This window comes from Lethenteron reissneri, chromosome 26 (genome assembly GCF_015708825.2).
Source record: "Lethenteron reissneri isolate LAM-NWPU_2019-01 chromosome 26, ASM1570882v1, whole genome shotgun sequence".
Classification (NCBI taxonomy): Eukaryota; Metazoa; Chordata; class Hyperoartia; order Petromyzontiformes; family Petromyzontidae; genus Lethenteron; species Lethenteron reissneri.
Window position 1 is genome coordinate 8289141 of NC_083804.1, and position 12762 is coordinate 8301902.

Here is a 12762-nt window from a genome sequence, read left to right on the forward strand (position 1 = left end):
CGTCACAGTCGCGCCGCCGCCGCCTCTGGTCTTGCCCTTGCCGGGTGTCACGTGACGCGTGCGTGTGGTGGGAGTGGGGGGAAGCCACGTGGGTTTTTTTAAATATTATTGGATTTTTTCGGTAAAGTCACGTAGAAGGGAAAGAATAAAATAATGATGAAACATAATTAAAAAAACGTGGGTTCTGTTGAACCGGGCTAGAACTCAAAGGGGGCGGGGGGCAGGGACAGGTTAGAGTCTTAATTTGCAAGAAGTGACCTGGGTCACCACAATGGCTACAGCCTCACTTGATACAGCAAATCTGGCTGTGACGGTCCCACCTGATGACGGATACTTGTGTTGCCTCCGAAACGTCGTGAATTTCATTATTTTATTTTATTAATTTTAATTTCATTTTTTACCTACGTGACTTTACCGAAAAAACTAAGCGTATGAATCCTTGCAGTCACGAAAGCTTCAAATCTAGAATTGGCTACAGTAAAACAAAACAAAATACATGGGTGGAGTGTTTTCTTGATCGCTCTGATTTCCAGGCTTTCAGGTGGACTTGTTCATCTGCTTTCCAATATCACCGACCTCGCTGCTATTTTGCGCCTAATACTTTTTGGATATGATGAGATCAACTAGCCTTGTATTATTGTACCCGTTGTACTATGTTGATGCAATCCTTGCCGTAAAATTGTTTTTGGATTGTTTATGTGTTTAATTTTTTTGCTGTAACCAGCTTTATTACCCAATGTGTTTTACCTGTGCCTAAATAAACCAAAGCAAACATTCTCACGTGTCCTGCCGAAGATGATATGTTTGTAACAGGACACAACCAATCCTGAGACCGGGCTGAAACCATCAACTCACCGCACACGATAGCCCTGTTTCATTAACTTCACAGAGCCTCAACTTCGAAATAAGTATCTCAAAGTTTTGCCAGCTCAGTGTCTCCGACACGGCCATTATAAGCAACCCCGCGAAACCTCAATTATGGTCACTTTCGATGGATAAGTGATGGACGTGTTACGAGAAAGGATGACGGGGTGTTCGAGATTAACGACGGAGTAGCAGCCAAAGGTGGGAGTTCACCCTAAATATAGTGAGGAAACGGCGCTTCCTTTTTCGAATGGCCTGTGACGGGCGCATCTTAAGAGGGTGCAGCTGTAAGTGTGGGAGATGCGGTACGGAGCCGGCTTGTGTGCTGCGGGTGCTGCTTGCTTGGGGAGGCCTTCATCCAAGCAGTGGATGAGGCTGATGATGCTGCTGATGAAGATGTCGACCTTCTTTCGCACCATACGTAGCCAACCGTGCTCATCAGAAGTTTGAAAGAGACGCTCTCGCATGTTTGCGAGATAATTAAAAGAGCAAAACGGAAAATATACGTCGAACAAATCCAAGTTGACACAGCTTTTGGGTTTCATACACTTTAATATGGGTAAACAAAACGTATAAACGATTGTAATCATTTACAGTATAAAAAATCTTCTTTCACACAAAAAAGTTCAAGCATCGAGAACGTAAACGGCAACGTGTGCTCTCAGACGTTTAAAACCAGGAAGTCTTCACAACCTTGACAATATGCCATCGCATAGAGCGTCTAAGCCACGTGGTGGCGGTGGCGGAAAGGCAGTCTCCGGCAAAATTCGGCGGAAAATCGTCCGTAACCTCCGCTCTCAGTCCGTGTTGCAAGGGCGGTTTACGCTGCACGATTGCCCTCGGGTGTTGTTGCTTTTTTTAGTTTGTTATCCCGGTTTGTACCGCGAGTGATGTTTGTTCGGCATGACGTCAGAACGTTCCGCGTCGCACGTGCCAGGTAGGAGGCTTTTTTTTGCCAAGAATTGAATCTACACTATGGGGACCTCATTTGCCAGTAAAAATATGATAATTGGTTCTTTACCCTTCTATCTGGCAACAAAAAAAGGTGTCAGTTTTGTTGCCAGATAGAAGGGTAAAGAACCAATTATCAAGAATTGAATCGTTTCTGAACGGAAGAGAATTGTTTGGGGGGCAGCTCCCCAGCCAGCACGTCGAGGCGAAACGCTCGATCGTGACTCTCAACGACACGCGCGGTTCAACCCGAAAACACCGGAGGGTCGGTTGGTCGGGCGAGGTTTTCCGTTTAAAATTGGCGGACATTCGCTTTTCGCCAGCACCTGACTCAGGCACTCTATGTACAGAATATAATAATAATTATTATTGTTGTTGTTGTTTGTTAAATCTATGCATTGTTAGAGGAGACATAGGGACGGTCACATACGCGTTCCGCCAACTCAGAGTGTGAGTTCAACTGCACCAGGCGCGGTCACACTCATTTCAGATGAATGATCTCATTTACGGAATTAATTAAGCACAGACGTATTGTTTTGATTTCAGTTGTGTCGGTTTTTTATCCCCAGATCGGTTTTGTTTAACGTCTAGCGACAAGACGAGTCTCATTTTTTTTTTCAAAAACACAGGCTAACGTATTTCAGTCGTAAGTAGTCGTGTGGTTTCAAATATAAATGATAAGAATCCAAAGAAAACATAGATAGGTATAGAATTTGTCTTTGAAATATCACGACTCCGCGGCATAGCCGAGATAACCACCGCACTGAGCTCACAAATCAGAATAAAAATTCCGTCCAGGAGTCCACTCAGCCAATATCATCGTCGTCGTCGTAATTTATTTGGGGCTGATAAAAGCGACATCACTTTGTGGGAAGTCAAAGAGTATGTGTCTCGTTATTAAGAGACTTACCCACCACGAGAATGTGATGAGTATGTGTGCAGTTTTACGCTCTATCAGTCTTCATGACCATCGGACACATGTGGACTTTCGACTGTTAAAGAATCGATTAATCGATTGGTTTTCCAATTATCTCACATGTGCTGGTCATGGCTGTGTGAGATCAAATACATCACCAATATTCCTTATGTCAGAGCTAGGTAACTTCATCCGAAGAAGGGCCGAATAGGTCTTTCGAATAACTTTAGTAAGACGCACACCTCAGTTACTTCTGCGACTGCAAGAGGTCCATTTCAGTGACATCAAGTGACTGAGCGCCCTCATATTAGCAACGGAAGTGTTCGGCGCTTTGAGTCGTTGACTATCCCCCTCCAGCACTTGATCGATGCGGCCAAGATGCTCGCGGGCGACGGATGGGATGGACACGACGTCGCGGGTGTCCGTTCGCGAACGAAGTCGCGTGTCGCGCCCGAAAAATACGGCAATCCGTTCGTTGTCGGTCGCATTTGAACGCGTGGAGCCGGATTCATCACACATTTCAACAACAACAAAAAAAGAAACGCACGAACTCACAGCGAGAAACTCGCGATCGGAGATGTCGGCGCGCTTTTTGCCAAGAACCCAACGGAGGAGGATATATTCTCCAACAAACACGTGATTCTGCCACCACCCCCCCCCCTACTACCCCCGCCATTTATTTCAACGCATTCGTGAATAACACTGCCATAAAAGGCGATAAATGTACGCGTGTGTATAATAGGCGACGTTTCAGGCAATGAGGGGCCGTTGCCCCCAAAACTTCGACTGTCGTATATTTCCCCTTTAAGGCCGCAGTGTTATTGTCGAATGCGTTTGAGTGAGTTGTTGCGAACCGTGCTTGTGCGCCACTACCAACGCAACAGCAGCAGCATCATCACCAAATTATTCGTTCCTTTTAACCATTCAAGCCGATTATTCAAGTCTCGGTATATTACGCGATGTTTTTATCTCATGTATTTATTTGTGCAGTGTGTAGCACACAAACACGTGTTGCCCACGTCCCATATGCATCCCCAGTGCTCCTTCCATCATGGCTAAGTTGTGGGCAGCAGAGGGCAGTGCAGCGAAATCAATTGTTGTACTCTACACGTCTATGCCCCCCCGCCGCCGCCGCCGCCTTCACCAACCCGCGCTGCCCCGAGTTCGGGACATGAATGATCAAACAAAGCGGACGGCTTGGGTGGGATTTCATCGCCCGCAGCAGTGGATGGGGCAGTTGGCCCTGTACCACGTGGAGTCGAGCTCGAGTCGTAGGTTCGAGTGAAAGTTCAGATTTAACAGTCCGGTGTTGTACATTTTTTTCTCCATATTAAATATACTTGACCCTGTTGCTGTAAACTTACCCTAGGTACACCGAGAGATGCGGTACACATTACTTTATACTGATGTCTAGGACTGTGTGCTGCTTGTAAGAGGTGGAGCTGTGGCGCAGTGGTTAGCCCGCTGAGTTCTTTTCTCGGCCACCCACTTCACCAACCCGCACTGACCAGCGTGGTGAAGTATGGTCATGCAACGACCTGCATGGCCGGCACGGCGTGGAGAGTCCTTCTTCATGCGGTGGATGACACGTGGCTGCAATGTTTTTTTGTTAAACCGGGCGCCCGGCACAAGCACAAACCGATGAAAGTTACATTACAGTTGAGCGTCTTCATTTTGAGGACAAATAATTCATCATCAGCATCATCAGCATCATCGTCATCGTTTCTGCAGGGTGGATAAAATCAGCACCACTTATTGAGGCTGTACCCGCCGCCTGTTCGGGAGTCATTGGCGACTGCCCCGTTCAGGAGGGATGAAATGGACAACCGCGTGTGCATGTGGAATTTCCACAAAATTCAATCGAATTGTACAGACGAAAATAAATCACGATGACAAACAAACAGAAAACACGCCGTCACAACCGTCCCGCGATTCCCATCATCATCATCATCGAGGAGGAGGAGGGCGAATAAAACGAGCACCACTTTGGGAGGCTGCACACCAACCAAACCACAACGCCATGGGGGAGCATGGGGCAGCCCCAGCTGGACTACGTTGTTGCTGTACCACGATCCCGCTGGATATCTGCGAAAAAGAGCTTTGCAAAGCTCATCATATTCCTCCAGACACGCGTGCAAGACGTGCGCGCGCGCGCGTGCGTGCGTGTGTCTCGGTGCATCGTCTATGTTATATTTCCTTTAAGTAACAGTCAAAAGATATAACCTCCCTTTAAAAAATAAAAATGCAGACTTGTAAAAAAAGATTCACGCAAAGAAGCCCTCTCAAACGACTTTCAAACGCGCTGCAGTGACGTCCCCGCGCGTGCAAAGTACATTCCACTCCCATCCCCACGCCGTGGGGATAGATGGTCAATGGGGGGGGGGGGGGGGGAGTTATTTGACCATACTTCACGACGCTGGTGAAGACGGAGCTTGGGGGGGGGGTGGTCAAAAGCGTGGGAGCATAGAGGTAGAGTACAACAATGGATTATGCTGCACTGCCCTCTGCTGCCAGCCACGTAGCCCCCCCCCTCCCCCGTGCCGTGGTCAAGCCATTGTGACGTCACATCATCTCAAACAAAAGTCGCTTTAAAGTAAGTCCCCCCCCCACCCCCCATTTTCCCTTTCTCGTTACGGTATGTTTCAATCTCGCCCCAACATACCGTGGGAATAGCCCGGGACACACGGCCTCGGTAGGCGGCGCGTGTCGGTATGTGGGTAAGAAGGTAGGTTGGTGGTAGTAGCGACGCCTAGGCAAGAGCTGCTTGAGCCTTATTGGGTCGCGTCGCTCACTGATGCTCCGCCTCCACTCCGGAACGGTCTGGTATGATAATAAAAACAAGTAAACCCGTAAAAACAAAGTTTTTCACTCTAAATCCTTTATATGAGTGGCGGCTAGAGTTATCTCGTCCTCTGGCTTGAGATGGCTGCAATCTACGGGTCAGATGATTGTCTGCCAGTATTAAGCAATTGGTAATTAAATATTTAATTAGTTTTCCCTAAACACTGTAAAATTTTGGGGAAAAAATTTCACGAAAATTAATTGTCACACACAACGAGTCTGTGTGGAAAATGTCAGCTCGATTGGATCACGGGAAGTGGGTTAAAAAACGAGCGAAAGATTTGCACGGTCCTAAGCAAGCAAGCGAACTTAATATAAAGAATTTAAAAATATATTCGCCTGTGGAGGACGCGGGGATCGATCCCGCGACCTTTGGCATGGGAAGCGAGGGCACTACTAACTGCGCTACTCCACCACGGCCTGTGGAGGGGTTACGCTCTGGGCTCTTGCACTGTGATGTTCAGCCAAAGCCTTGAATGCGTTCTATTTGAATATATGTAAAATAAATTTTTTTTTGCCTAAAAAGTGTAAAATTTTGGGAAATTTTTTTTCACGAACAATAATTGTCTGGCACAACGAGTCTGTGTGGAAAATGTCAGCTCGATTGGATCAGGGGAAGTGGGTTAAAAAACGACCGAAAGATTTGCACGGTCCTAAGCAAGCAAGCAAGCACGCGAACCTAATATAAAGGATTTAATAAGATATGCGTTGGGTCTTTCGGTAAAGTCACGTAGATAGGTTCAAAGAAAATTACAAAAAACTACGACGTTTCGATCGCAACGCAAGCGGTCGTCATCAGGAAAAGGGGGGGGGGGGTTAGCTTCTAAAGACAAACTGTTTATAAAGGTTTAAAATGGGCGTAGCCCAAATGTCAGCAGCCAATGGCAATGCAAGTGGTGGGCAGCGACTGCGACGGTGGTGGGTTTTCCACCAATCACAGGGCTGCCAGGTAAAAATTAGCATGTCAATGTAAGATCGCCTCCACGGCGAGTGCGCCAAGGTGGCTATGTTAATGTTATGGAAAGACCCAAAGAATATGAATTCCTGCAGTCACGAAAGCTTTAAGTCAGTTTTAAGTCAAGATTTATAATAAGAATTAATAATAAGTGCGTAGGGGGGGGGGGTGTCGTTGGTACGCACGTCACGATTAATCGATTACATTCTATCACAACTCTATTATGTATTCAGTTATCATGGCGTGTTTACTGTAACTCACTTAACCGACAATTCCCCCCCGGCCCCCACCCTTTTCCCGTGGAAATATTTTCCGGAGCTCAGCCCCCGTGCAATTGCGTGTGGCTGAAAAAAACTAAGCCCCCCCCACCCCCCCTCTGCTGGAGTCGATTATTTTCACTTCACGATACGTGCAATCGATGAGCACGTGGCCGCTTGGAGTATTTGCGGTGTGTTCACGGCCTCGCACGTGCGTGTTTGCCTCCACGCTGAGAGAACGATACAAACGAGCCGATATAAACGAGGCAGCAGGAGGAGAAGAAGAAGAAGTACAACAACATGTAAACTACACAGGGCGGTACAAAGTAGTAAAAATAAAAACAACAATCTATTCTTGAATGGAATCGTGACCAGCAATCGGACTCGTCACGTGGCCAGGTGTGTGGTACAGCAAGCGCGTGTTGAATTTCGCTTACATTGTTTTGTTTATTGAATTGGCGAAGGAAACAAAATGTAACGGCAACGTCGTCCGTCCCCCGAACCTGCGAGACGAATGTCTATTCGCAAGCATGGGCTGCCGCACAGGGGCAGCTGCCACTGGGGATGTAGGGGGGGGGGTCCCTTGGCTAGACTGCAGCAGAGCAATTGGAATGGATGAGATGAGATGTGAACGTCAGGCGTTTGGAGTTGCTGAGGAATTTCCGCAAAGGCGCCCGATAAGTTAAAATCCCTAAAATCCTGATCCCTCGTATGCGGACTCTTCCACGGCATGCTTACACAGCAGCCCGACCTCGCGACGAAACCGCCACTCTGTCAGCTGAGCAACGCAGAGAGATTCCGCGTTGGTCCCCAAAAGCTTCGTCAAACCACAAAGGCGTCGCTTCAACGCGAGCGGTTCGCACGCAGTCTCAAAAGCGGAGGTGTCGGATGTAGGCCTCGGCAAGGTAAGGTTAAAGGTAACAACGAGACTACCTTTACCCTACCTTTTACCCTTACCCCATAGAAATTACCCGATTACAGGGTGATTACTGGGGTACTACTACACAAGAACAAGGTGTATACCAGGTAGATGCTAGGTAGAGCGCTTTATTCATATAGAACATTCTCGATGATTCCAATTTTAAATGGAGGCCACGGACTGCGCCACGGAGCTTTTAGCGAGCGGTAGGCAAGGTGTTTACGGTAAACAGGGTATTTACCGGGTAATACTTCGCGCTACCTTTATCCTACCCTTTACCTTACCCCTTGGCATGTCGACACACCCTTTACCCTTTTACCCGGTAAAAAGGGTAAATTACCTTACCTTGCCGAGGCCTCGTCGGATGCCCCTTTGAAGTGATCTCGGAAGCAGCTCTGCCACAGCCGCGTCCGCGGGCCATTCTCTAGCTCGGAGGGGGATGCGCCGCTCTGCGATATTTCCGAATGGATTCACACATATATAAACTGTGTGTATATATACTGTATATATATACTGTATATATACAGTATATATATATACAGTATATATACTGTATATATATACTGTATATATACAGTATATACATATACTGTATATATATACAGTATATATACTGTATATATACTGTGTTTATATATATACTGTATATATACAATATATATATACAGTGTGTATATATACTGTATATATACAGTATATATATATACAGTATATATACTGTATATATATACTGTATAAATATACTGTATATATATACTGTATATATATATACTGTGTGTATATATACTGTGTGTATATATATATATAATTCAATTGACTGTCGCGGGATCAATGTTCCGATTAAATCTAATAATCGATTCTACTCTCGTAGCATCGCGGCGCATGTATCAGCTTCTCTGGAGGCTGCGCTTGAGTCAACGTTACGGGGGGGAGGGGGGGCAATCTAAGTTCTAAAACATTACAAGCAATCCGACGCATGTCTCAAAAAGCCTTGCTCTATATTAACATCGATTAATCGACGCTTCGTTAAGTCGTCACCTAAAGCAAATCTCTCCCCCACCCCACTCCTGCCCTCGCCCCTTCAACACGTGTATTTCTGCTCATGAATGAGCGGACATTCCACATTACCATGGCAGGAGTGTGTTTCACTCCGCGTAAGACAATCACTGTTGTCAAACAACAACAACAATGTCATTCACATTTCGTCAGCCCTCCCTGGACGGTGAGTTGTTAACTACCTCGCCTGCTATGCAGGAGGTCGTGGGTTCGATCCCGACCCTGACGCCTGCTGCTGTATATTTGGAGTTTGCGGTGTCTCTCTCCCCGTGGTCGCGTGGATTTTTCTCCGGGTCCTCCGGTCGCCCCCCCCCCTCTCTCCCCTCCACATTTAGAATAAACGTCACCACGTGTTTAGATTTATCTGGCTGTTATAAATTCCCAGCATGGTAAGCCGCCACTTCGTTGGGCCATTATTTGTGGCCAGGTCGCTTCTGGCAAATGAGCTATAACAGTAGAGCTTATCTGGCAAAATATCACGCAGCCGAGTTTATGGTTTAGTCTAGTTGAGTGACCGCACGGATGTGTGAAGAGCAACACGCCATTATTGCAATCAGCCGACACGAAGCAGACGTGAGTAGCCCCCCTCTTCTGTCACTCACTGCCCATTGCGTGACCGCATTACAGGCTACGTAGCACGTGCCGATTGATCATTATTGTCTGTGTTTGTGCATTACGTGTGGCATTAAATAAAAACTTTGAAATTATTACACAAACAACAACAGAATAGAAAATTGCATTGTGGAGTCGGCAGCCTGCGTTAATGGGAAACAAAACAGCAGCAGCAGCCAATGGTTCTATGAAGAAGGGTGAGAGCCCAGAACGTAGCCTGTTCATTATTATTTTGTTGTAAGGCCGCGGTGTTATTGACGAATGTGTTGCGTTTTGAGCCAACGAACGATTCGATTCAAGAATTGATTATAAACTCGAACATCGCGGTGAATGGTATTGCCTCCCGTGGCTGCGGGTGTTCACACGAGCCCGTAGCGTACAACGCGCACCAATTCGAACAAGAATAAAACCCCACAACGATTCCATTCGCGTATCGTGATGTAAAAAAAATCTATATTAATCGATTCATAATCGCTTCGCCTCATTCCACACCCCTACGGCAAAAAACCGAGTTCGTGTCCGTCAATTAAAAAAAAAGAGTACGTAGCACAAAGTAATCCGATTACATTTTAAAAGAAACCCCCAACATGATATTACGTTAAATTACTTGTAGAAGAAAATAATGTACAGTAAATCGGTAATCGCATAAGGTGTTGTTGAACCCGCATTTAATTTGTGATTTAACATTTGCACCTTCCAAAGATTCACTACAATATATACATTCACTACATTATATATATACTGTACACACACACAAAGATAAAGATGCCCCCGTATAGTCATTGAGACTGTCGAGGCGAATGCTGTTAGCGAGCACCTATTAAGGCCGGTACGGCGCACGGAGGGAGTGGGTGGCCAGAAACCCACGGCCGTCTTTGTATCACGCGGCGCTGATGCTGTTCGCACACCCCGCCGCCAGATAAATCATTCGAGGCCGAGCCGACCTACTGGGGAGATATCCCGAGACAAGATTTTCACATCGAACTTTGTCCTTAGATCGCAGCCGTGGCTGGGAGCTGAACTCGGATCACCGTCTTCAGTGACGCATACGCTCAGCCGTAAATGGAACGCACGCGGTTGTATATATATACACAAAGATCCACCGCCCACCCCCAACACACACACACACACCTATAGCCTGAACACACCGTCGGGGGCAAATGCTGTTAGCGAGCACCTATTGCATGTACACACACACACAGACACACACGGGATCGCGCGTGGAACTTCATGGGCCACACAAAGCGAAAACATTAGAGTCGTTGGCTCCGTCTTAGAATTCTTCGCTTTTGGCATCTTTTAGCGACGTTGAATATCTTCTTGGTTCTTTCGGTAAAGTCGTCACGTAGAAGGGAAATAATAAATAATAAAACATAATAAAATAAAATTCTCACGACGTTTCGGCCACAACGCAAGCAGCCGTCCTCAGGTGAAGAACAGGGCTGTCGGAAGGACAGCGTCCGAAACGTAGTGAGAATTTTATTTTATTATGTTCTATTTTTATTATTTTATTATTTCCCTTCTACGTGATGACTTTACCGAAAGAAACAATAAGATGAATCCCTGCAGTCACGAAAGCTTTAAATCGAAATTCGACGTTGAATAGTTCACGCGAATTACTCAAAGGGGCCGTCCATAAATGACGTCACGCGATTTTGGACGATTTTTGACCCCCCCCCCCTCGTCGTCACACGGCGTCACAAAAAGTCAGACCCCCCCTCAAATGACGTCACAAAGCTCTGCCCCCCCCCCCCCAAATAAAACATGCTTAAAATCGCTTTAAACTATTGTCATTGTAGTGCGTATTTAATGTGGCGCTGCACTCTGATGTTGTAGGAGAAAAAAATTATTTAAAAGTCTATTTAATTAAGTAGAACGTGCTGTCTATATTTATTTAAAGTTGCGCATTTTGATGTGACGTCACATTTCTCAAACCCATCCCCCCCCTCGTCACACATCGTCACAAATGTCTGACCCCCCCCCCCCCAGGTGCGTGACGTCATTTATGGACGGCCCCAAAGCGACTCTCTGACCACCCCCCCCCCCCCGTGTAGCCTCTCGACTGCAGTGGGGGCGGGTGGGGTGGGGACAAGTGATGTCTGCACGGTGCACGAGATGCCTTGGTGTGGGCTAGCGACACGTACACCAGGCCGTCTTTGTCTCTCCCAAGTGCTGACTTTGTTTTTTTTTCTACACCGCCAGTCAGGTGCTCATTTGAGGCCGAGTCGACCTTGAAGAGGCTCGTCACAGGTTCAGACAGCATGTGCCACTTGCAAATATGCATGGCAGTTCTCGCACGCATACAAAGACAAAGATCCCCCGTATAGCCTGTAACAGACTGTCGGGGCAAGTGCTGTGAGCAAGCACCTATGCAGGCCGGCACAGTACAAGAGGGGACAAACATACAGAGACAAAGATGCCCTACATAGCCTACCAAGGCTGGTGGGACAAGCCCTGTGAGCGAGCATCAATGGGGGAGTATTGTGGCCAGCATCACGCGTGACAGCCTTTGTCTCCCCAGTGCTGACCACTGTTCAGGTATCATTCGCCGCTGATGGTAACCGCTGATCGGAAACCGTGTCCAGGAACCAAACCCAGATCTCGGGGTCCGTAGCGCAGTGCGCTAACCGCTGTGCCACCGCTCACTTACACGCGTGCAACAACAGCCGCCAACCCGCCACGGTCCTGGTCCCTCCCCTAGGTCGACTCAGCCTCAAATGAGTACCTGGTGCGGTGTGTACCTGGTGCGGTGTGTGTGAGACTAGGTGCCCAAATATTCGTGCAAACACACACACGAACACACTCCGGAGTAGTCAGTCAGTCAGCCTGTGGGTCTCTGTCTGTCTTAGGGTCTGTCTAACTGGAGGTGTCTCCGTGTGTCCGTGTGCGCGCGTGCCTGTCTGTCAGTGCGTCTGAGTCTCTCCGTGCGTCTCTCTCTATGTGCGCGTCTCTCCGTGGGTTCCTTGCTCTCATTGGTATACAAGACCCCACGTACACACGTGAGCTGAAATATAAAACGCGGGGCGAGCGGTGGCGCTGCGGTTAGCGCACTGCGCGTCCAACCAGGCGACCCGAGTTCGATTCCAGCTCACGGACAACACCCAGTGACGATTATGTGAACCGGTCCTGGGCCCTCCCCTAGGTCGACTCAGCCTCAAATGAGTACCTGGTGCGGTGTGTGTGAACATCGCCACTGGGGAAGACTAAAAGGTGGCGGCGGCAGGCTCGTGGTGCTGGCCACCCACCCACCCACTCGTGGCGGCTGCACAGTTCACACAGGTGCTCGCTAACGGCACTTGCCCCAGCAGTCTGCCACAGGCTATACGGGGGATCTTTGTCTGTCTGTCTGTGGGTTCATCGATCGTCGCGTTCGGGTGTCTTACAAGACTCC